Source organism: Trachurus trachurus (assembly GCF_905171665.1).
Source record: "Trachurus trachurus genome assembly, chromosome: 15".
NCBI lineage: Eukaryota > Metazoa > Chordata > Actinopteri > Carangiformes > Carangidae > Trachurus > Trachurus trachurus.
In genome coordinates, this window is record NC_139906.1 from 1,662,501 (window position 1) to 1,683,930 (window position 21,430).

Genomic DNA, 21,430 nt, shown 5'->3' on the forward strand with positions numbered 1-21,430 from the left:
TGTTCAACGGGGTCCTGTCTAAAACTCTGATCTCTAATACTGGCTCACCACAAGGATGTGTCCTTTCCCCATTACTTTTTATTCTATACACTGATAGCTGTAGGTGCCTCAAAGCTGACAGCTTCCTTGTTACATTCTCAGATGATACTGCTCTGTTGTCACTTCTTCAAGGCACAGAGTCAGATCATGGTAGTGCTCTTCCTGATTTTGTTAAGTGGTGTGACGACAGCTTCCTTGACCTTAATGTTTCAAAAACTAAGGAACTGGTTATTGATTTCAGGAAACACAAGGCAAACACCACTGTAAGCATGATCCATGGGGAGGACGTAGAAATTGCTGATTCATACAAAGCTACTCTGTTTGACTTGCAGCTTAAATTTGACATCAACACTAATTCAGTGGTCAAAAGGGCTCAACAGAGGATTCATTTATTGAGGAGAATCAGTTCCCTCGGGGTCTCCAATTCTATTTTATGTACTGTGTGCTCTTCATACATTGAGAGCCTCCTTACTTTATCTTTCATCTGCTGGTTTAACAGTCTGGCAGTGAAGGACAGGAACTGGTTAAATAACATTGTGAAAGTCTGCTCGAAAATTACTGGCACCCAACTTACTGACCTGAACTCCATTTGGGAAAGACGGGTCTCACAAAAGGCAGCATGCATCAATCATTAATAATCATAATCATGTTCTGGCCTGTGAGTTTATCTTGATGCCGTCAGGGCGACGCTACATGCAGCCTCTCAGGAAAACCAATCACTATTCTAGGTCTTTTGTGCCCTCGGCCATTAGTTTGTTGAATGCTCAGCTGGCCTTAAGCTGTAGTTTTTAGTACTGTTGTTGACAATGTGTTTTTACGTACATTGCCCTCTCAATGATCTCAAATTTGCACTGTCCTTGTTGCACTTTCCTCCTCAATTGTATGTATTGCTTGTGTATGTGATTGTGGTGTGGTGGTCAGTTGTAGAAACAGAATTGCCCTATGGGATAAATAAAGTAATCTCAACTCAACTCAACTCAACTCAACTCAACTCAACTCAACTACCACAAAACAGGAGACATTAAACTGAACATCTTCAGATTCCTTCTGTTAGACCTAAAATGTTAGGGAAATACAGCCTAGAGTTGAATTTGCCCGGATTTGTCCTTCAGAGGCTGCGAATCCTCTGTCAGCTCAGGTGTTTTTACTCCTGGAGGTAGCCTAAGTAATGATGGAAAATGGAGTTTGTTGCTAAGCAGCGACGGCCCAAACCTGGTTTAGTGGGGAAAATAACTCATTTGTTGCCAGGCAACCGCCTCTCATCGGCCGAGATAAGAAACACTGGGACTCATTAACACGTTCATCAGAGACGGAGCTGCAGAGAGGAGAAGATGATGATGATGATGATGATGATGATGATGATGATGATGATGATGATGATGATGATGATGATGATGATGATGAGGAAGTCGTTAGAGCTTAACGAAGGTGGAGGTGTCACAGCCAGAAGGAGCCAATCAGCAGCTGAAACAAGTGATGACATCACGGTGCTGACACTGTTTATTTCTTTACTTTAATTTGCTTATTTTGGTTTTGTCATCTTTTCTTGGACCTGATGTTGTGTTTATGTTGTGAGTTGAAATTTCTGTTGCACAGTAACGTGCTGTGTCAAACCAACGACTAAACTAAACTAAACTAGACTAGACTAGACTAGACTAGACTAGACTAGACTAGACTCAACTCAACTCAACTCAACTCAACTCAACCAAACCAAACCAAACTAAACTAAACTAAATTAAACCAAACTAGAGAAACTCAACTAAACTAAATTAACTAAACTAAACTAAACTAAACTAAACTTAACTAAACTAAACTAAACTAAACTAAACTAAACTAAACCAAACTAGTCAAACTAAACTAAACTAAACTAAACTAAACTAAACTTAACTTAACTAAACTAAACCAAACTAGTCAAACTAAACTAAACTAAACTAAACCAAACTAGTCAAACTAAACCAGACTAAACTAAACTAAACTAAACTAAACTAGACAAACTAAACTAAACTAAACTAAACTAAACTAAACTAAACCCAACCCAACCCAACTCAACTCAACTCAACTCAACTCAACCAAACCAAACTAAACTAAACTAGACAAACTAAACTAAACTAAACTAAACTAAACTAAACTAAACTAAACCCAACCCAACCCAACTCAACTCAACTCAACTCAACTCAACTCAACCAAACCAAACTAAACTAGATAAACTAAACTAAACTAAACTAAACTAAACTGAACTAAACTAAACTAAACTAAACTAAACCAAACCAGAGTAAACTAAACTAAACTAAACACACTAAACTAAACCAAACCAGAGTAAACTAAACTAAACTTAACTAAACTAGACAAACTAAACTAAACTAGACCAGACTAAACTAAACTAAACTAAACTAAACTAAACTAAACCAGACTAAACTAAACTAAACTAGACAAACTAAACTAAACTAAACACACTAAACTAAACTTAACTAAACCAAACACACTTAACTAAACTAAACTAAACCCAACCCAACTCAACTCAACTCAACTCAACTCAACCAAACCAAACTAAACTAAAGTAGATAAACTAAACTAAACTAAACTAAACTAAACTGAACTAAACTAAACTAAACACACTAAACTAAACTAAACTAAACTAGACAAACTAAACTAAACACACTAAACTAAACTAAACTAAACTAAACTAAACTAGACAAACTAAACTAAACACACTAAACTAAACTAAACTAAACTAAACTTAACTGAACTAAACTAAACTAAACTAAACTAAACTAAACTAAACTAGACCAGACTAAACTAAACTAAACTAAACTAAACTAAACCAGACTAAACTAAACTAAACTAGACAAACTAAACTAAACACACTAAACTAAACTTAACTAAACCAAACACACTTAACTAAACTAAACTAAACTAAACCCAACCCAACTCAACTCAACTCAACTCAACCAAACCAAACTAAACTAAACTAAACTAAACTAAACTAAACTAAACTAAACCGAACCAAACTAAACTAAACTAAACTAAACTAAACACACTAAACTAAACTAAACTAAACTAAACACACTAAACTAAACTAAACTAAACTAAACTAAACACACTAAACTAAACTAAACTAAACTAAACTAAACTAAACTAAACTAGACTAAACCCGTAGTCAGTTCCACCTGGCGTTAACATGCGTCTCCATGTCCACGTTGAGATCCAATCACATGTTTGCACTGGTAAATCAAAATAGAAAAAGGAAAAATAAATAGTAGAAGCAGAGAAAACTGTAGCGTCGTCCTCACTCCATCCACGAGTATCCACAACGTCTCCATGACAACGTCTCCACAGCTTCTGACGCTGACCCTCATTCCTACATTTCCTCTCTTTGTCCATTTCTTCTGCTCATTCAGCTTCAGCTCTGGCTTTCAGCATTCACACGCATTTTCCTTATGGAAATGCTTTTTCTAGTAATTTTCACATCTTACGGCATTCTTTGCAGTCCAACTAATCCTGTTTACTTTCTGCTACTTCAACAATTAAAACATCAAATTGTGCAGCTTCTTCTGGACATTCTATTTTTTTAATATACTCTTTATACTATTTCTTTCAAATATTAAACTTTTTCAGATTTTTTTGTCCCATAGGAAATGCATTGGAACAGTCCTCAAAATGTTAGAACAGGACACACCTGTCAGGACAAAACTAAACTAAACTAAACCAAATTCAATTCAATTCAATTCAATTACACTAAACTGAACTAAACTAAACTGAACTAAACTAAACTTGATTCTGTTTCCCCCCCCCATAAATCACATTAATAATGAATAATATTATTGCAGCCCCTTGTGTCTCAGGTTTGATCTTTACATTTCCCTACTAACTCTACTAATCTATATCTGTATACGGTAGGCTATAATATATAGTATACTGTATATATATACTGTATATTATACTGCATATATATACACTGCATACTATACTGTAGTCTGTAGCCTATATATATATCTTCTCTACCCTGTGAATCCTCCTCTGTGTCAGTGTGACTCTTTCTGACTCTGTGAGAATGAGGTCACTCTGGATGTTGTGGCACGAGGGTGATGGGATACCAGCTACTGCCCCCCCCACCCCCCTCTTACCCCCCATGTTACCCCCCTCTTACCCCCCCATCACCCCCCATGTTACCCCCCAGCTCATATCAACAGAGTGTGAGGCCTCGTTCTCGTTCAGGTTGAGACGGAGCTTAAGAGTCGAACGTCCTGCTGAGTATTAATAGACACAAAGAGCTTAATGACAATAATGAGGTTGTAGAAGACACAGAGAGATTAACCACAGGTGCAACACACACACACACACATGCATGTATGCACACACAGAAACACGCATGCATACATACACAGAAACACACACACAGAAACACACACACATGCATACATGCATACATCAGCATACAGACATACATGAGGTTCCTGGCTGAGAGATTGACGGCTCAAGGTCACAGAGCAACAGGAGCTCATGTGATCATCATCATAAAACACAGGTCAGAGGTCAAGTGCAGCGAACCGACACCTGCTGCAACCAGACACACACACACACACACACACACACACACACACACACACACACACACACACACACACACACACACACACACACACACACACACACACACACACACACACACACACACAGAGTTCTTCCTGTCTCACACCTCTGATGATGAACAAACTCTGATCCACTTCACACCTCAGACAACTGTGCAACAACGACAGGAAGGAAGCAACACACACACACACACACACACACACACACACACACACACACACACACACACACAGGAGTAACTGTTGACTGCTACGTGACACAAACTCACACAAAAACAAGACTCTGATCGTTTCTACTTTACTTTATTAGTTGATTTGAATGGGACAGTAGTTGGGTTTCCATCCAAATGTATCGAATTTAAAAGCGGATTTTGTGAAAATGCGCAAAAAGCAAATGCAAATTTATGACCGTTTCCATTCATTAGTGTTTTGCGATTAGGAGGAGTGCGCCGTGAGATTACGTCATAAGAGAGCGTGAATGTATCCAACAGCTGACACTCAGCTGACACTCAACATCATGGACAATTTGCGTACTTTCCGGACTATAGACGCACCTGTATAAGCCGCACCAGCTACATTTTAAAAGAAAGAAGTCCAGCAGCTTCACCCACAAACTCTGGCTCAATTCGCATAATCTGTTTCCATCTCAAAAACTCGCATTTCCTTTAATCGATACGCTGACAAATCCACCCCCTCCAAGCGTATAAACTTTTATGCGCATTTACTGCCTTTTTTCGAATTTCCGGCGTTTCCATTCAAGTATTTATTCGCAATTTTTGAAAATGCGAATAAAAAAAGGTGGATGGAAACGCAACTAGTGACATTAATGGACAAAACATGTAAATGTGTTGGATTATAACAAGATGCTGGTTTACGTCCGGAGTCCCATAAACATAAAAACAGTTCAATGACAGTACACAGCATTACACATAATAATGTAGACAACACAAAAAGACAAAAAGGCGACTATGACAATGAAAAACATATTGACAAACACATTCCACAGGTCGGGGACCAGAAGAGTTTGGTCCATTCATCAGAATAGAAACAGTCACGTGTGTTTCTTTAAAGCTCCAGTCTGTAACTTATTTGTCTTTTTATGATCAAAAATCAAACCTGTCTTTCATAAATCCGTATTTGACTGAAGGTGAATCACAGCTGCTACAAATGAAAGCTTTCTGGTTCCTTAGAATGAGTTGTTACAAGTCGTTACAAATACATAAGTGGGCGACGCACCGAACCGAGGCGGCCATGTTGCATCGTGACCGTAGGTAACCACGGAAACGGCCTGTTAAAACTGTCACCACTGTGTAGTGTGAGGAAGGACGGAGGCACCGGTGTTGCATTCAGGTGCAGTCAGGCAGACGGCCGTCAGCAAACCAACCGGATGTCATTTTACTAAAACAATACCACATCACCATGACAACATGTTGTCAGGCCTGTATTGTTTTGCCTCGTGCTGGCGGACCACTTGTTTACATAGACCAGGGGTCGTCAACCTTTAGCATTAAAAGAGCCATTTGGGCCCTTTCCCACCATATCAAAACCCACTCGGAGCCCCCCCCCCACCACTGCACCGAATGTGCGTCGCTACAGCGTTGCTTTGGGTGATCGGTTCGGACTGAAGATGCTACATCTGAACAGCCCTCATGCACAAGGAGGTGACCAAAATCACAGAGGCGGCTGCGTTTGGCTCAGATAGGCAGAGAAATTGTAGGGTCAGCTGCAGCAGTCTCTTTCGTTAATAAGGGCAGCCCCAAAAAATGCAGTTTAATGTCTATTTCAGTATGCCGTCATTCCTTGATTTCCGTGACTGAATATGAAACTCAAATATGCTACATCGGTTTAGGGTCCGATATAGAAATATATATTTTCAAAATAATAGCTCATCAAATTTCTCTCACCTGGTTAATGTGATAACTGCCTCTGAACTTCACTGCACGGGTTGTAAGAACTAAGTCACTTTAATTTTCACGATTGCAAGCTCTCATCTGTGAGACGTGAGCGATGTTTACTTTTTCTGTAGGCTAGTTCATGGAGGAAAAAAATCTACGTGACACATATTTTGATCGAAAAAATATTGAAACAAGTTTTATTTTAATGTCACATGATGAGCACCTCAATGTCCAAAGAAATAACTATTACAATGGACAAAAAAATAAATGGCCATTATTTAGCTTCCTATCCCCCCCCCCCCCAAATGAGCTCGCCCTCTCTAAACCAGGAGAGCCACAGCAGAGGGACAAAAGAGGTTGCCGACCTCTGACATAGAGGCTTGTTTATCCTGTTACATGCAGCATCTGTTGTCTGTCCGACGTCTGCCCCATTTCACCTGAATGCAACATCAAGAATACGTTAGATATGCAACCGCACCGCTAGATGGGGGGAACTCCTACATATTATACCTTTAAAGTGGTTCTTTTACTTGTGGAATCATGACAGGGTTGATGCACAAATGATCAGAGAACAGAGAAAAACAGATGCACACGAGGCTGCAGGTGAACCAAACCACCACGGTTAGAAACCACTAACATGTTGGGTTGTTTTTATCTGTCCGGTCAAAGAGAGAAAGTTCAGGTCAGAAACCCTCAGGTGTCAGGTTGTGTGCAGCTGCAACGTCGACTAAAACACACAAACACACCAACAACAATACAGAAGAAAAGGTGGAAGCTGCAGCTGGATTCAAACTGCAAAACTTTATGACTAAATGTGTCAGAACAAACAAGACGATCGATGATGAATCTGCAGAATCTGATGGAGCTGATAGAAGTCTGTTGTTGTTGTTGTTGTCGTCTGGCGGTGTGTTCAGGTTACAGGTCAGAGGTCGTGACCTCATCGTCTCTCTAAAGTTTCATCTTGGGTGTCTACATGAAAACTCTGGGATGGCGTTTCTCACAACCACACTGCAAAAACTCAAATATTTTACCAAGAATATTTGTCTTATTTCTAGTCCAAATGTCATTTCTAGTCAAAACAAATCTCATTCTACTTAAAATAAGACTCATCACATAAAAAGCAGCTTGTTTTTAGACACTTTTTACTTCTTTCAAGCAGATTTTCACTTGAAATAAGTAGAAAAATCTGATAGTGGAGCAAGTTTTTCTTTCTTATTACAAACACAAAAAACGTGCTTTCACTGGCAGATTTTTCTACTTATTTCACGTGAAAATTTGTTTGAAACAAATGAAAATTATCTAAAAATAAGTTCATTTTTAGGTGATGAGTCTTATTTTAAGTGGAAAGAGTTTAGTTTTGACTAGAAATGAGACATTTTGACAAGAAATAAGACAAATATTCTTGGAGAGATTTTGAGTTTTTGCAGTGCATCTTGGGTCGGACACCAACTCAGATGTTTGCAGACACGTTGGACATGTCGGTTCTTCATGGAGCTGAAGGACACTGTCCTCTGTCCTCTGTCCTCTGTCCTCTGCAGGAAGCCCCTCCCCCTCCCCCTCGTTGACCGCTGAGCCGTCCAATCAGCTGCAGCGTGGACAGGCGGAGTGAAGGTTGAAGGGTTAAAACTAAAACCTGATCAGCTGCTGATCGAGGTTATTGATGATTGACGATCGGTGTGAAACAGGAAACGAGCCGCTGGGTCACATGACGTTGACCTGAGGGTCGTCACGGAAACCACACACTGACATGGTGCCTTCAGGGACCCGAGGTGTTGTGTTCAAAGACCTGATAACAATGTGGGTCTAAATCGTTTTCTGATGCCAAACGCTGAAAGACACTCACACAAACACACACACACACACACACACTCAACAATCCTCTGTGATCGTGTGTGCATGTGTGTGTGAGTGTGTGTGTGTGTGCGTGTGTGTGTGTGTGTGTGTGTGTGTGTGTGTGTGTGGAATGTGTGTGTTTTCACGGATGTGGTGTGTGCAGAATGCCAGCCTCTCACCATGAACAGGTGGAGCAGCTTCACAGCAACAAACAGCAGCTTCATATGGATCAGAGCTGATCCTCTGGTTCAAGGTTAAAGAGGAGGGAGGTGTGTGTGTGTGTGTGTGTGTGGGTTAAAGTGACCAGAATAATGAAGCAACACGGCCCAGCAGGAGATGAAGGATCATTATTCAGATTTATTTCCACTTAACTCTGCACAAAAAACCTTAAAGTTAAGATTTCCCTTAAAGTTTCCTTCAAAATCAAAAGTTTTCTCCTTAAAACACAAACTGAAGTGTCTCAAGTACAGACGTCACAATTATAGATTGTCTTGGTACGATTATTGTCAGAAAAATAATCACGGTGTTACAATTATTATGCATTTATTCATTTCACATTCAACACTATGAATGTGTAAAATCAAATACAGTCAAAATATAATTACATTACTCATTGTTTAAACAAAAATATTTCAAGTATTTATTACGTCATATAATATATGGAGGTCAATTATTAATTCCCCCAGGGGAAGTATTTGAAATATCCAGGTCATAAATTGTAATTTATACCAAATGTTTACATTTATTTTAATCGCTTTTAGTTTTTTTAAATTTTTTTTAAATTAAAAATGACAAGCTAACATTTAAATTCCTACTGTACCAATTCAATGTTACATACCTTTATTTTGGCGCACATCTGCCAATATGGTTTCCAACATCATCTTTTTTGGATTTAGGAATAATTGTGACGTTTAATACCACGATTAATTGTGAAAACAAGTAATGGTGACATCCCTATAGTCTCAAGCCCTTAGTCTCTAAAAACCCATTTAACTTCTGTGTGTTTATATATGATTTTAAATTCCCTTTCACTGTATAAAAACAGAAAAATGAGATAAAGAATCTTGTTTTTCCTCCAGACGGCCCTCTGACCCCGGTGAAGCTGCAGAGATGCAGAACCTCCATCACACCCTGAACACTATCCTGCTCTGGTATTTGATTTTTCGACTCAGCTGCCGTTCAGCTGCCGCTCCGGTCTGAGGCTCGGCCCTGAAACATTTGGCGGGCGACACCAAAGACGAGAATAAGGTTCTTCAAAGTTTTTTTTTTTTTTAAACGTGGGGGGCGTGGCCTAGAAGGAGGGAGGAGGAGCCACTTCAAGGTCAGAGAGGAGTTTTATTTAGAGACTGAAAACTGTTCGTTTGGAGACGTTGGTTTGTTTTGTAGAAGCTCAGAAAATGAGTTTAATGACAGGTGAGTCAAACTAATATTACAAACCGTTCTTTCATTAAAACTTCATCCAGTAAAATTTGCGGCAAAACTTAAAGGTTCAGTGTAGATATAAAAGAATAATTATAAGGCTATACGAAAACCAAACCCATTTTGGTAACACTTTACAATAAGGGTCCCTTAATTAGTACATTATTAAGCATTAATATATAAACTAATATGTTAATTAATGCTGAGTAATGCATACATAATGTTTATTCAACTTTTATTATTACTTAATAATTCATTAACTAACTTTGAGTAGTAAACATTAATTAACTGCTTACTAATAGGCTACATTAATTAATGTGTTTCTTAATAATGATTGTTAATATATCTGTAAACATTTAATTAATGCTTAATAATGTACTAACTAACATTATTTAAGGGACCCTTATTGTAAAGTGTTACCCACATTTTATTTTATAGTGATTATACACTGATACTAATATATTCATGGGTAGTAGATTCAGATTTTAACAATAAACCTTGACAATTATCAATATACACACTGAAGCTTTAATGTGAATAAACTTTGAACACGTTGGATCGATTTTCATCGGATGTGATGATGAAAACTACAATTCCCATGATCCCACTCTCTACAATCTTTCATGATGGCATCAAAACAAGTCTTTTATAACAGCGGCTGAAATCTCAGACTTTAGTTTGTGGGTCAGTCCGACTAAGAGAATATTCACAAACAGATAATTGTCGGTCAATGTATTTTAGCTGATGGTCGTATCCCAGCATGCATTGGGCCGGGGCTCTACTTCTACTTCCAGTGATCACAGTTGTTCAATCCGATGCTTGTGTTTACAGTTATTTCTCTACAGTGAAAAGTGAATGTGTGTTTTCAAGGTTCATCTGTGCTGCAGCTTGTAAAGTGTGAATGAAGCAGGAACTGATGAGTCACTGGAGGAGAAGTGATGAGTCACTTGAGTGGCTGCCGAGAGACAGGAAGTGAAGATGAGAGGAAGACGAGTGGAGGATGAAGAGACAGAAAGAGAGAAACTGGTCTAATCAGAGGTTCAGAGTTGAAAAGCAGCGAGATGAGAAATAATGATGATGATGAAGAACGAAAAAGCAGAGGAACAGATGACAGCAGAGAGGAGGAAGAGGAGGAGAAGAGAAGGAGGGAGCGATGGAGCGGTGGTGGGTAATTGTTGGGTTCAGATGTGGATCCACATTCCTGCAGAGTGAGGACATGAAGCTGTGGTGAACGTCTGTTCACATGTTGACATCAGTGTTGTGTTCAAGTGCAACCACGTTTTCTTCAGTTGTCCTCACTCTAAAACTCCTCATCAGGACAGATGGTCCTTTACTGTTGTTGGTCAGTGTCATCGTCTGGTTTTATAGTGTTTTTATTTTCATTTTTTAACTTTTCTTGTGCGTTACTTCTGTGTGTGATCATGTTCCACACAAATATATTTGTCTGACCATGTGTCATAGACGTCCATGTACATGTGTATAATGGTTTTTTATCGTTTATCGTGTCCTCAGAGTTCTTTGTTTTGACTGGTAGTTGACTGTTGATTATTAGTTAGATATTAAACATCCAAATAATGCACAATAATCAATCAACACAGACACACACACACATACACACAGTGTCACAGTTACACACATTTAGCTGCTGTTTCTGGGTCACAACAACAGAGACTGAAATAAACAGATAAAAATAAAAAGAGATGAAACTGTTGCTGTGATAAGTGAACCCCCCCACCCCTCTCTATCCTTGTTCTTCTTTTTTTGGTATCATCTGCTGTTCAGGCTTCACCCGATGGAGACAAGCCTGGCCTCCAATTGGTCACCAACCAGTCCGTTATATATTACTGTAGTGTCGAGTGTCGAGTAGAGTGTCGAGTAGTGAGTAGTGAGCCAAAACATTCAGAAAAAATGTAAAATATGCCACTTGTTGCAGCCCTAGTCAGTTACTAGTCAATCACTAACCAATCAGTCATTAACCAGCCTCCAACCAACCAGTCACCAATCAGTTATCAACCAGTCATTACCAACCAACCAACCAACCAACCAACCAACCAACCAACCAACCAACCAACCAACCAACCAACCAACCAACCAGCTATCAACCAATCATCCAACCAACCAACAGACCAGTCACCAACCAACCAACCAACCAACCAACCAACCAACCAACCAACCAACCAACCAGCTATCAACCAATCATCCAACCAACCAACAGACCAACCAACCAACCAACCAACCAACCAACCAACCAACCAACCAACCAACCAACCAACCAACCATCCAACCAACCAACCAACCAACCAACCAACCAACCAACCAACCAACCAACCATCCAACCAACCAACCAACCAACCAACCAACCAATCATCCAACCAGTTATCAACCAACCAACCAGTTACCAACCAACCAACCAACCAACCAACCAACCAACCAACCAACCAACCAACCAACCAACCAACCAACCAGTTATCAACCATCCAACCAATCATCCAACTAGTTATCAACCAACCAACCAACCAACCAACCAACCAACCAACCAACCAACCAACCAACCAGTTACCAACCAGTCACCAACCAACCAACCAACCAACCAACCAACCAACCAACCAACCAACCAACCAACCAACCAACCAGCCAACCCTTCATCAACCAGTTAACCAACCCATCACCAACAGACCAGTCACCAACCAACCAACCAACCAACCAACCAACCAACCAACCAACCAACCAACCAACCAACCAACCAGTTACCAACCAGTCACCAACCAACCAACCAACCAACCAACCAACCAACCAACCAACCAACCAAACAACCGACCCGTCACCAAACAGTTACAGTGACTGGTTTATCATAAAGATCATGAGTTGAATGAAGAACCAGGTTACATTTAGGATGTTACCATAAATCTTCTTGTTGTTGCTTCAGTTTCAGAAACACAGAGACAGTTTCTTCTCTCTCTCTCTCTCTCTCTCTCTCTCTCTCTCTCTCTCTCTCTCTCTCTCTCTCTCTCTCTGTGTTAAAGTCTGGTCTCTCGACCCTCTCTCATCTGAATCCAGAGTGACACTAATCCTCATCCTCTCCACTAATTGGTCTAATGAGAGCCATAAAACGACCCGTCATTAAATCTGAACATTTTCAGGAACTAAACTGTGATTTAGTGGATTAAATCACTGTTCTCTCAAACTCATCTTTTATACTGTAGGCTATGTTGAGTTTATCTCTTATATTATTCTTTGCTAAGGAAGAAAAATATGTTTTACTCCTTCATTTTATTTCTTCATTTTATAAGTCACTATTTGTTGTTCTGTTTTACTTTTGATTGTATTTCTTTTCCACAGTCATCTTCACCTCCTTCAAAGATTGACCCCCTGTAGTTTGTTTCTTTGTGTTTATGGAGCATCAAAATACACATCAATATGTTTCTATGATGTCGTCTACAGGAGGAAAACAGTCAGGAGATGACCTTTGACCTCTGGGGACGACAGTTTCAACTCTATTCAACTGTCGAAGGACAAAAATCCTCATTTCTGGAGTTTTCACTCTCAATTGTGTGTGTGTGTGTGAGAGAGAGAGAAAGACTGGGAAAGTCGTTGCCATGGTAATGCATTCCACTTCCCAAAACAAGAGGTTGTATCCCACAGGGTGAGGTCACAAAGACTCTGTCCTCCCTCCACCGGCCCCGGACCAGAGTCAGCGCTGGAGCTACAGGTCTGACACAGACAATAATATAAAATGAAATGAATAATAATAATAAAAAAAGATATGACACTGAGATTAAAATGTTTTTATTTGTTTCATTTTATTCGACCCTGAAAGTTTCCCTGGAGCAGAGCAGACCTCAGCTGTAAGGAGAGGGAATGGGGACACATCAGACTCCATCTCTGATATTACTGAATTCTTGCACCACTGAAACATTTTGACACAGCTATTGATCATAATATGTCCTGATACATTAGACCTAATTTCTTAAAGCAGAAAGTTCTGATTATAATGTGTAGTGCAACGACAGAACTACACTACAAATGAATAATTAATATATATTAAAATATTTCAAACATTCCCCCTCTCTATGCCTCCCCATGTCCTGTCTCTCTCGACTATACAATCGATTAAAGGCAAAAAAGCCCCCAAAATATACTTAAAACAATAAATATATATTTCAAACTGTATCTGAACCTGGATGCCAGAGCGACAGGTGTGTTCTAGAGCTGCAGAGGAGTGAGACATCCCTCTGTTTAACCACTAAAGCACTGTTTACACGACAACGCTCGCGAATGAAAACAGTAAAATATTTCATCGTTTGTGCCTTTCGTTTAGACGGCGACTGCGTTTTGGGGGCTTGAAAACACAAAAAAGTGAAACCACCCTCCAGAATGGAAATCTTAAGAACGCTCCGACGTTGCGTCTCCATGTAAAGAGTGAAAACGCAACAGTCTGCTCTGATTGCTACGACCTGTGGAGGGCACAGAGGGCAGCGTTACGATGGCCGGCGTACAGCCTGCCACAATAATAATAATAAGAAGAGGGAAACGTTCTGGGTTTTACACAGGCGTGTGGACTTGGTGGTGTTGTGTGTTGTGTTGCACACTGCCACCTAGGCGCCTGGCGTGCATACAACATTGAATTCCACAGGCTTTTGTGTCACTGTATGCACACAGATTTCCTCCCCAAAAATGCTTGTCTAAACGCGAAATAAAAAGTGAGAACGCAACGCCACTTTTGCGTTTTCTGTTCAGATCGTTTCTGTGTAAACGTAGCCTAAGACAATATAAAGACACTTTGAGACATAAACATTAATTAACTGGGTGAAGTGTGAGAAGAATAAACTAAACCTTACTCTATAATAAATAATCACAAATAAACTAAACAGAAAAAAACATGTTTAAAAACACTAAAAGTCGCCCAACAGAAGAACCAGCAACCTGACAAATAAACACAAATATGCATCAGATCAGTGTGTGTGTGTGTGTGTGTGTGTTACTGAGTCATGGGAAGAAGCTGATCATGAATATGATTCAGTGTCTTGAAATAGTTTCTGTCTCACAGCTGGAGAATGAGACACAACTGAATATTGTGTCAGAGGAACCAGCGCTCCCATTGGAGGAGGTCGTACTGTCCACTGCTCAGGCATACTTTCACCTAGAGACCCCATTTTAACTTTAAACAGTAGACACTGGTGTATTCATTTATGTTTTGATAGGTCATATAGTTTGTGTCAATTACTGTTCAATGACCATGATCATTTTTGAAGAAATTATGAGATTAATGGGTGTGTATTGCACGGAATGTTCGTGTCAGAGCGCGTGACATCATCGCTTAGAGTGGGAGAGAGGCCAGAAAAATTCCAGATTTTTTCTCTTTCCACGCTCCTCCTGGACACAATTTACACTCTACACACATGATTTTTTCCACATTTGTAGACAAACTTGTTCTGTCTCTCACAATGTGCTCAAAATATCAGAGAGACTTACAGAATTTGAATGATCAGCCTCTAAGTGCGGCCACGTCTGTCTCTGCTCCTCATTGACTCCAATACAAAGATTTTCTGAGAGAAGCAGAACGTTTTAAACTCGCAAATGTCTCCAAAATATTTACTGTAGAAACACCAAAATCACACCAAATCGTTCAGGAAGTCCTTACAGCGATGATGGTCTGTGTTTTTTTCTGATAGGAGTTACCGTTTTGTCAGAATAAGCCCAAATGTGAATGCAGAGGCAGAAAATCCTTCTTTTTCTCCACGTTTCTGTCGGACTCAGCCTGGGGGGCCCCTATCGTCATTGGTAACCACCTCAAGTTGCCGTGGTAACCTCTGATCCTCAGGCCAGAGCTCGTTAACTTTATAAACAATCCGCCTGGAGCTCGTTAACATGTTTATAAACACACACACTCAATGTGGTTACAGCTCCTCAGTATCAGTGCTTATAGAAAGATGATCATGTGTCTGATCAGCTCTGTCTTGACCTTAAGATCGTGGGTTTGATTCCCATGTTGACAGAGATGGCCACCCCCGGCCGTAGCTCCCGTGGCCCTATCAAAATTTCCCAGAGGAAATTTTCTAGTTTTATATGCTGCATTTTATTTTCAACTTGATTTAATGTTGAGAAAGTGAAAGTATAGAATACAGTGGTTTAAGATTGTGTGTGGTGTTTTTAATCATACATTTAAAAAGAATAATAATTAGTTAACAGAATATTTTTATCAGTAAATTTTTTTTATCAATTAGCCTACTAGACATTTCAGGCGACCCCATTTGAATTCCAGGCGACCCCACGTGGGGTCCCGACCCCAAGGTTGACAAACACTGGATTAGATCATGGTGGACTGAATTAAATGTATTTTGTAGTTTGTCTTTCTGACCAATTTTGACCGTTGTATGGCATATTTTGTGAACAGTTTTGACAGTTTTATGGCAGATACTGCACTTTGGCTTGGTATTAGCTACAGATACGGCAGAATGCATTTTCTGAAGGAAATACGGGTGAATGCTGAAAGCTGGAAGCTGAATGAGCTGAATAAATTGTTGAAACAATGCTGAATTAAGTGAAGAAATTGCTGAAGCAATCTTGAAAAGATGAAACAATAGGCTATCTGAAGAGTAAAACTAAAACATGTAAGAAGGAGGCTGTATTAAAAGGTAGGAAATTACTTGAATTGTTGAAGATTAGTATGAAGAAATTGAAAGTCTGAAGTTTACTCAAATATGTTTAAAACTGACAGCTTGAAAATATTTTTGAACCATTACTAATATACTAGATGAAACAATATCTGAAGAGTAAAAGGTAAAGATGGAGGAAGTATGAAATGGGGTGGCATCATGTAGGGAGTTCAATACTCTTTGCAGATTGCACTTTGTCTTGGTTTCACAGTGCTTTTTTTTTTTTTTGATGAACAGCAAAATAAAAAGCCCAATAACTCTGGAAATTTTAGCAGTAGCCTACCAATATCAAATTCTACCAGACTGAAGGGAACATGCCACACTTTTGATTGGTCAAAAAAAAAAAGAATAAATGCAGATAGAATGCACTTTGCCTTGGTTTCACTGTGCTTTTTTTTTTTTTTTTTTTTTTGGATGAACAGCAAAATAAAAAGCCCAATAACTCTGGAAATTTTAGCCATACCAATATCAAATTCTACCAGAGAAGAGAATATGCCAGACTTTTGATTGGTAAAAGAAAAAAAGAAAAAATGCAGATAGAATGCACTTTGCCATGGTTTCACAGTGCTTTTTTTGGGGGGGGATGAACAGCAAATAAAAAGCCCAATAACTCTGGAAATGTTAGCAGTACCAATATCAAATTCTACCTGCCTTCATCAACTCTTGTTAACATTTCCATGTTTCCCACATTCTGTGTCATAAACTAGGCTACTGTATAAACTGTTTTCTTGTCTATAACAACATCTCTGTCCCGTCTGTCCATCCTGGGTGAGGGATCCCTCCTCTGTTGCTCACCCTGAGCTTTCTCCGAGGGTTTTCCATGGAGTTTTTCCTCAGTGGATGTGAGGGTCTAAGGACAGAGGATGTTGTTATGATGCCATGTAAAGCTCTTTGAGACAAACTGGTGGTAAAAACGGGCTATACAAATAAAATTGCCTTGCCTTCAGAGATTGAAGATAATATGCCACACTTTTGATTGGTCAAAAAAAAAAAAAGAAGAAAAAATGCAGATAGACTGCACTTTGCCTTGGTTTCACAGCAAAATAAAAAGCCCAATAACTCTGGAAATGTTACTGCACTTTGCCTTTTCTTTTTTTTTGTAGGGCAGGATACATGTGATGTGTGTAGATGTCTGCTGCTGTGTCATCACATCACCACACACACAACAGACACTGCGCTCTGTCTGACTCTCTGTGTGCGTGTGTGTGTCTCTCTCTGTGTGTGTGTTGTAGAGGCCAATAGTCACTCAGTTACACAACTGCTTTCAGTTTTCCTCCTCGCCCAGCAGCCTGAGCCTGAGCCTGAGCCTGGCTGCTGCTCTGCTGCCTGGTGGCTCGATCCCCTCCCACCGCTGCTGCTGCTGCTGCTGCTGCTGCTGGGCGGACTGAGGGACTGGCTGACTGACTGACTGGCTGACTGGGGCAGATCTAGATCCGATCAGACCAGTTCCGTGTTCCAGAGACCAGACTAGTGCGCGGAGCAGCGACTCAGACTGAGACTCAGACCGAAGGAGGAAGGAGGAACCAAACCGAACCAGCGGTGTCATGGTGGACCTTCCTCCCCGGCCGCGGCGTCCATAAGTCCCGGGGGAGGTCGACCGACGAGAGGAGGAGGAGGTGAGGAGGAGGAATGTGTGTTTTTTATTTTTTATTTTTTTTATTTTATTTCTTAGGCTGTTATTTCTGCGGAGGAAGATTCATCCGCCGCCGACGTCGCCGCGTTTTTACGTTAGAGCCAAACTTTGACGCCGCCGCCTGGACCTCCTCTCTCTCTCCTCTCCGTGACGTAAAGCTGTGCAACTTTTACTGTCGATACGTGCATGTGCGTATACGTGTGTATGTGTGTGTGTACAGTGTGTGTGTGTGTGTGTGTGTGTAGGCTATAGTATAGTATCGCGTTTTGAACACGTCTTATGTCGCCGTGTGTCGGTGTAATAATGTGCGCGCACGTCGTCGTCCATTGATGTTGTTTTGACACTGGTGACGTAGCCGTGACGCGCCTTAACGATGAGATAAGCAGATAGGCTGTGTGGGTAAATAACACGCCTGTGTGTGTGTCTGTATGTGTGTGTTATAGTGTGTGTGTGTGTGTGACTCTGGGATTTCTGAGCTGCGACATGTTTTGGATCTCCGCTCAACACGAGTTTGTTTTTATGCAGTGAGTAAAAAACAACACACACACACAGACAGACTACACATATACTAGGCTACACACAACACAGACACATGCATGTGTTCAACCACCGTCCACACACCTGACGTAACGTAGCCTAGTGCACGCACCCGGGGCATGTGTGACGTCATCAGGAAATGAGGGAGAGGAAAGTGCAGGAAAAGAAGGAAAAACAGACAGGTGTATGATCCTAGTGGAGCAAACCGGATGTAGGTCAGGAGCTGATCAATAATCAATAGGCTACTAGTAAGTTAAGAACTGATTCTGAAACAGTGAGTCAAATTAGCCTGTTTCCATTACTATGAATACACTACAGGATGTTTTACTCTGTAACTTGGTAACTGTAACTATAGTTACTGTGTCACAGCTGTTTTGGCTTTAGTTTATAGCCTATTCACATGTTTGTATTGAAGCTCCTTCAAAATAAAGGTAGATGTTTGTATTAAAGCTCCATACAGTATAAAGGTAGATGTTTGTGTTAAAGCTCCATACAGTATAAAGGTAGATGTTTGTATTAAAGCTCCATACAGTATAAAGGTAGATGTTTGTATTAAAGCTCCATACAGTATAAAGGTAGATGTTTGTGTTAAAGCTCCATACAGTATAAAGGTAGATGTTTGTGTTAAAGCTCCATACAGTATAAAGGTAGATGTCCATGTGTAGTGTGATTATAAAGCAGCTCTAGGTTCTATATTAATACTGTGAAAGTATCAAAGCCTCAGTCCACAGAGAAATGCACACAGCCTGTATTCAGAAACTGGGCCTTAAAATGAGCCGTCAGGACTTCCTGTCACTTTGTGATGTCACAACTAAGCCCCGCCCCCTCACCACCTGGACCCACCATCCATCCAACAACAACTTTGCAGGATTTGGTTTCTCTCATAGCGGTTTCACACTGGCAGGGCTCCGGCGCGTTCAGACTGAAAAAATAATTGGTTCGGAACCTGAAAAGTCGGTTCGCAGCGGAACCAAAAAATAGTTGGATTTTCTTTGCGAACTGTGAAATCATCAGTGGGCGTGTCACTTAAGACGAGCAGGAAAGCAGGAAGGAGAACGAGCAGGAAACCATAACCATGTTATATACAGTAGCTTAGTAAAAATAATTAATGCAGACTGATTGTAAAACATTTCTTTCTTGAATGTCTTAAATGTGGTGGTTTCTGTCCGTAGGCTCCAGAGCCCCGAGGCAGCGCAGCTCTTCTGTCCAATACACACAGGAAGCTTCACTTTACATTCACACTAACTAATGCTACCGATACAGCTGTTAGATTTCATCAACGAGACCAACATTTATCTCCTAAAAATAATTTAACCAGCCGGTGGTAAACCTCTAAAAACCTGCGGGTAAGTTAATTAGTGATCGTTTTCTCCCCCGGGATGACGGCGGAGGTTGGCCGGCCGAGCAGCTCTGCAGACCGGCTGCTGCCTCTGTGATGTCCCGGTCGCTGTGGAGCTTCACTTCTCCGAAAAACATCGGAGCAAACTTCTAAACAGCCGTCGTTTGGATAAACTGGCCGTAGATTTGGTATCTAAACAGTTACTTTCCCACATGAACAAATATTAAAACTTAATAAAGTCGTACGGTAGTATGCTGTTTCGGAAAGAGACGTTGCTGTGTTTACTTCCGCCTGTGAATGACGTCCTCCCACCTTGGTTCCACTAACTGGTGTGAAAGCTGCTGGTTCGGCAGAAAGCACCAAGGTTCTGAGACTTCCGAACCGAACCAGTGCCAGAACCAGAACCGTGGCCGTGTGAAACCGCTATGAATCAGAAGAGAGGCTCAGAGGCTCCTCCTCTCTTGTTGTGTTGTGAACTATATAATGAAGCAGGTGATGGTTAGGGTTAGGTGAATAATAGATGATCTCTCCTCCAGTCAGTACTGTAGATGTTTCAGAGTTGTAACAGCAGAGCAGAGGTTCCCGGCCTCCAGCCTGATCGTGGGTTCGATGCCGGGGAAGCAGCAGCAGCGGTTCAGATCCATCACTGAGGGGATTGAATGGGGACGAGTGGGACTGAGAGAGTTTCACAGCTATTCATAGAAAACGGTAAAATCCAGAGACAGATGCATGTAGGTCAGACCTGCTGGACCAGAGCTGGAGGAGTCACTGCTGGTTCACTACGCTCACTGGGAGGTGACGGGGAGGAGGAGGAGGAGGAGGAGGAAGAGGAAGAGGAAGAGGAAGAGGAAGAGGAGGAGGAGGAGGAGGAGGAGGAGGAGGAGGAGGAGGAGGAGATAGAAGGGAGGAGGAGATCACACATAGGAGTTATGAGGAAGAGGAGGAGGAGAAAGAAGGGAGGAGGAGTTAGAGGAGTCACTGCTGGTTCACTACGCTCACTGGGAGTAGGAGGAGGAGGAGGAGGAGGAGGAGATCTCACATAGGGACATAAGTTACTGTTACAACCTGGAGCTGAGAGGAGGAGGAGGGAGAGGAGGAGGAGGAAGAGAAAAAGGGGAGGAAGAGGAAGAGTAGATGGAGGAAGAGAAGGGAGGAGTAGGAAGAAGAGGAGGAAAAAAGGGAGGTTGAGGATTAAGAGGAGCAGGTGGAGGAAGAAGAGGAGGAAGTGAAAGAGGAAAAGGTGAAAGATCAGGAGGTGGAGGAAGAGAAGGAAGGAGGAGGAGGAGGAAGAGGAGGAAAAAGGGAGGTGGAGGAAGAGGAGAAGGAGGAAGAAGGAGGAGGAGGAAGGAAAGGGAGGAAGAGGAGGAGGAGAAGGAGGAAGGAAAGGGAGGAAGAGGAGGAGGAGAAGGAGGAAGGAAAGGGACGAAGAGGAGGAGGAGAAGGAGGAAGGAAAGGGAGGAGAAGAAGGAGGAAGGAAAGGGAGGAGGAGG

General features: G+C 41.0%; 1 protein-coding gene across 4 annotated transcripts in view; it reads left to right on the forward strand.

Moving 5' to 3' along the window:
* Positions 1–17,769: 17,769 nt before the first annotated feature.
* Positions 17,770–21,430, forward strand: part of pcgf5a (polycomb group ring finger 5a) — a 28,263-nt gene continuing 24,602 nt past the window's right edge. For all 4 annotated transcript variants that reach the window (XM_083987788.1, XM_083987790.1, XM_083987789.1 and 1 more), the window contains exon 1: positions 17,770–18,047. The gene's annotated coding sequence lies outside the window, so the exon portion shown is untranslated. The remainder of the gene's footprint in view (positions 18,048–21,430) is intronic.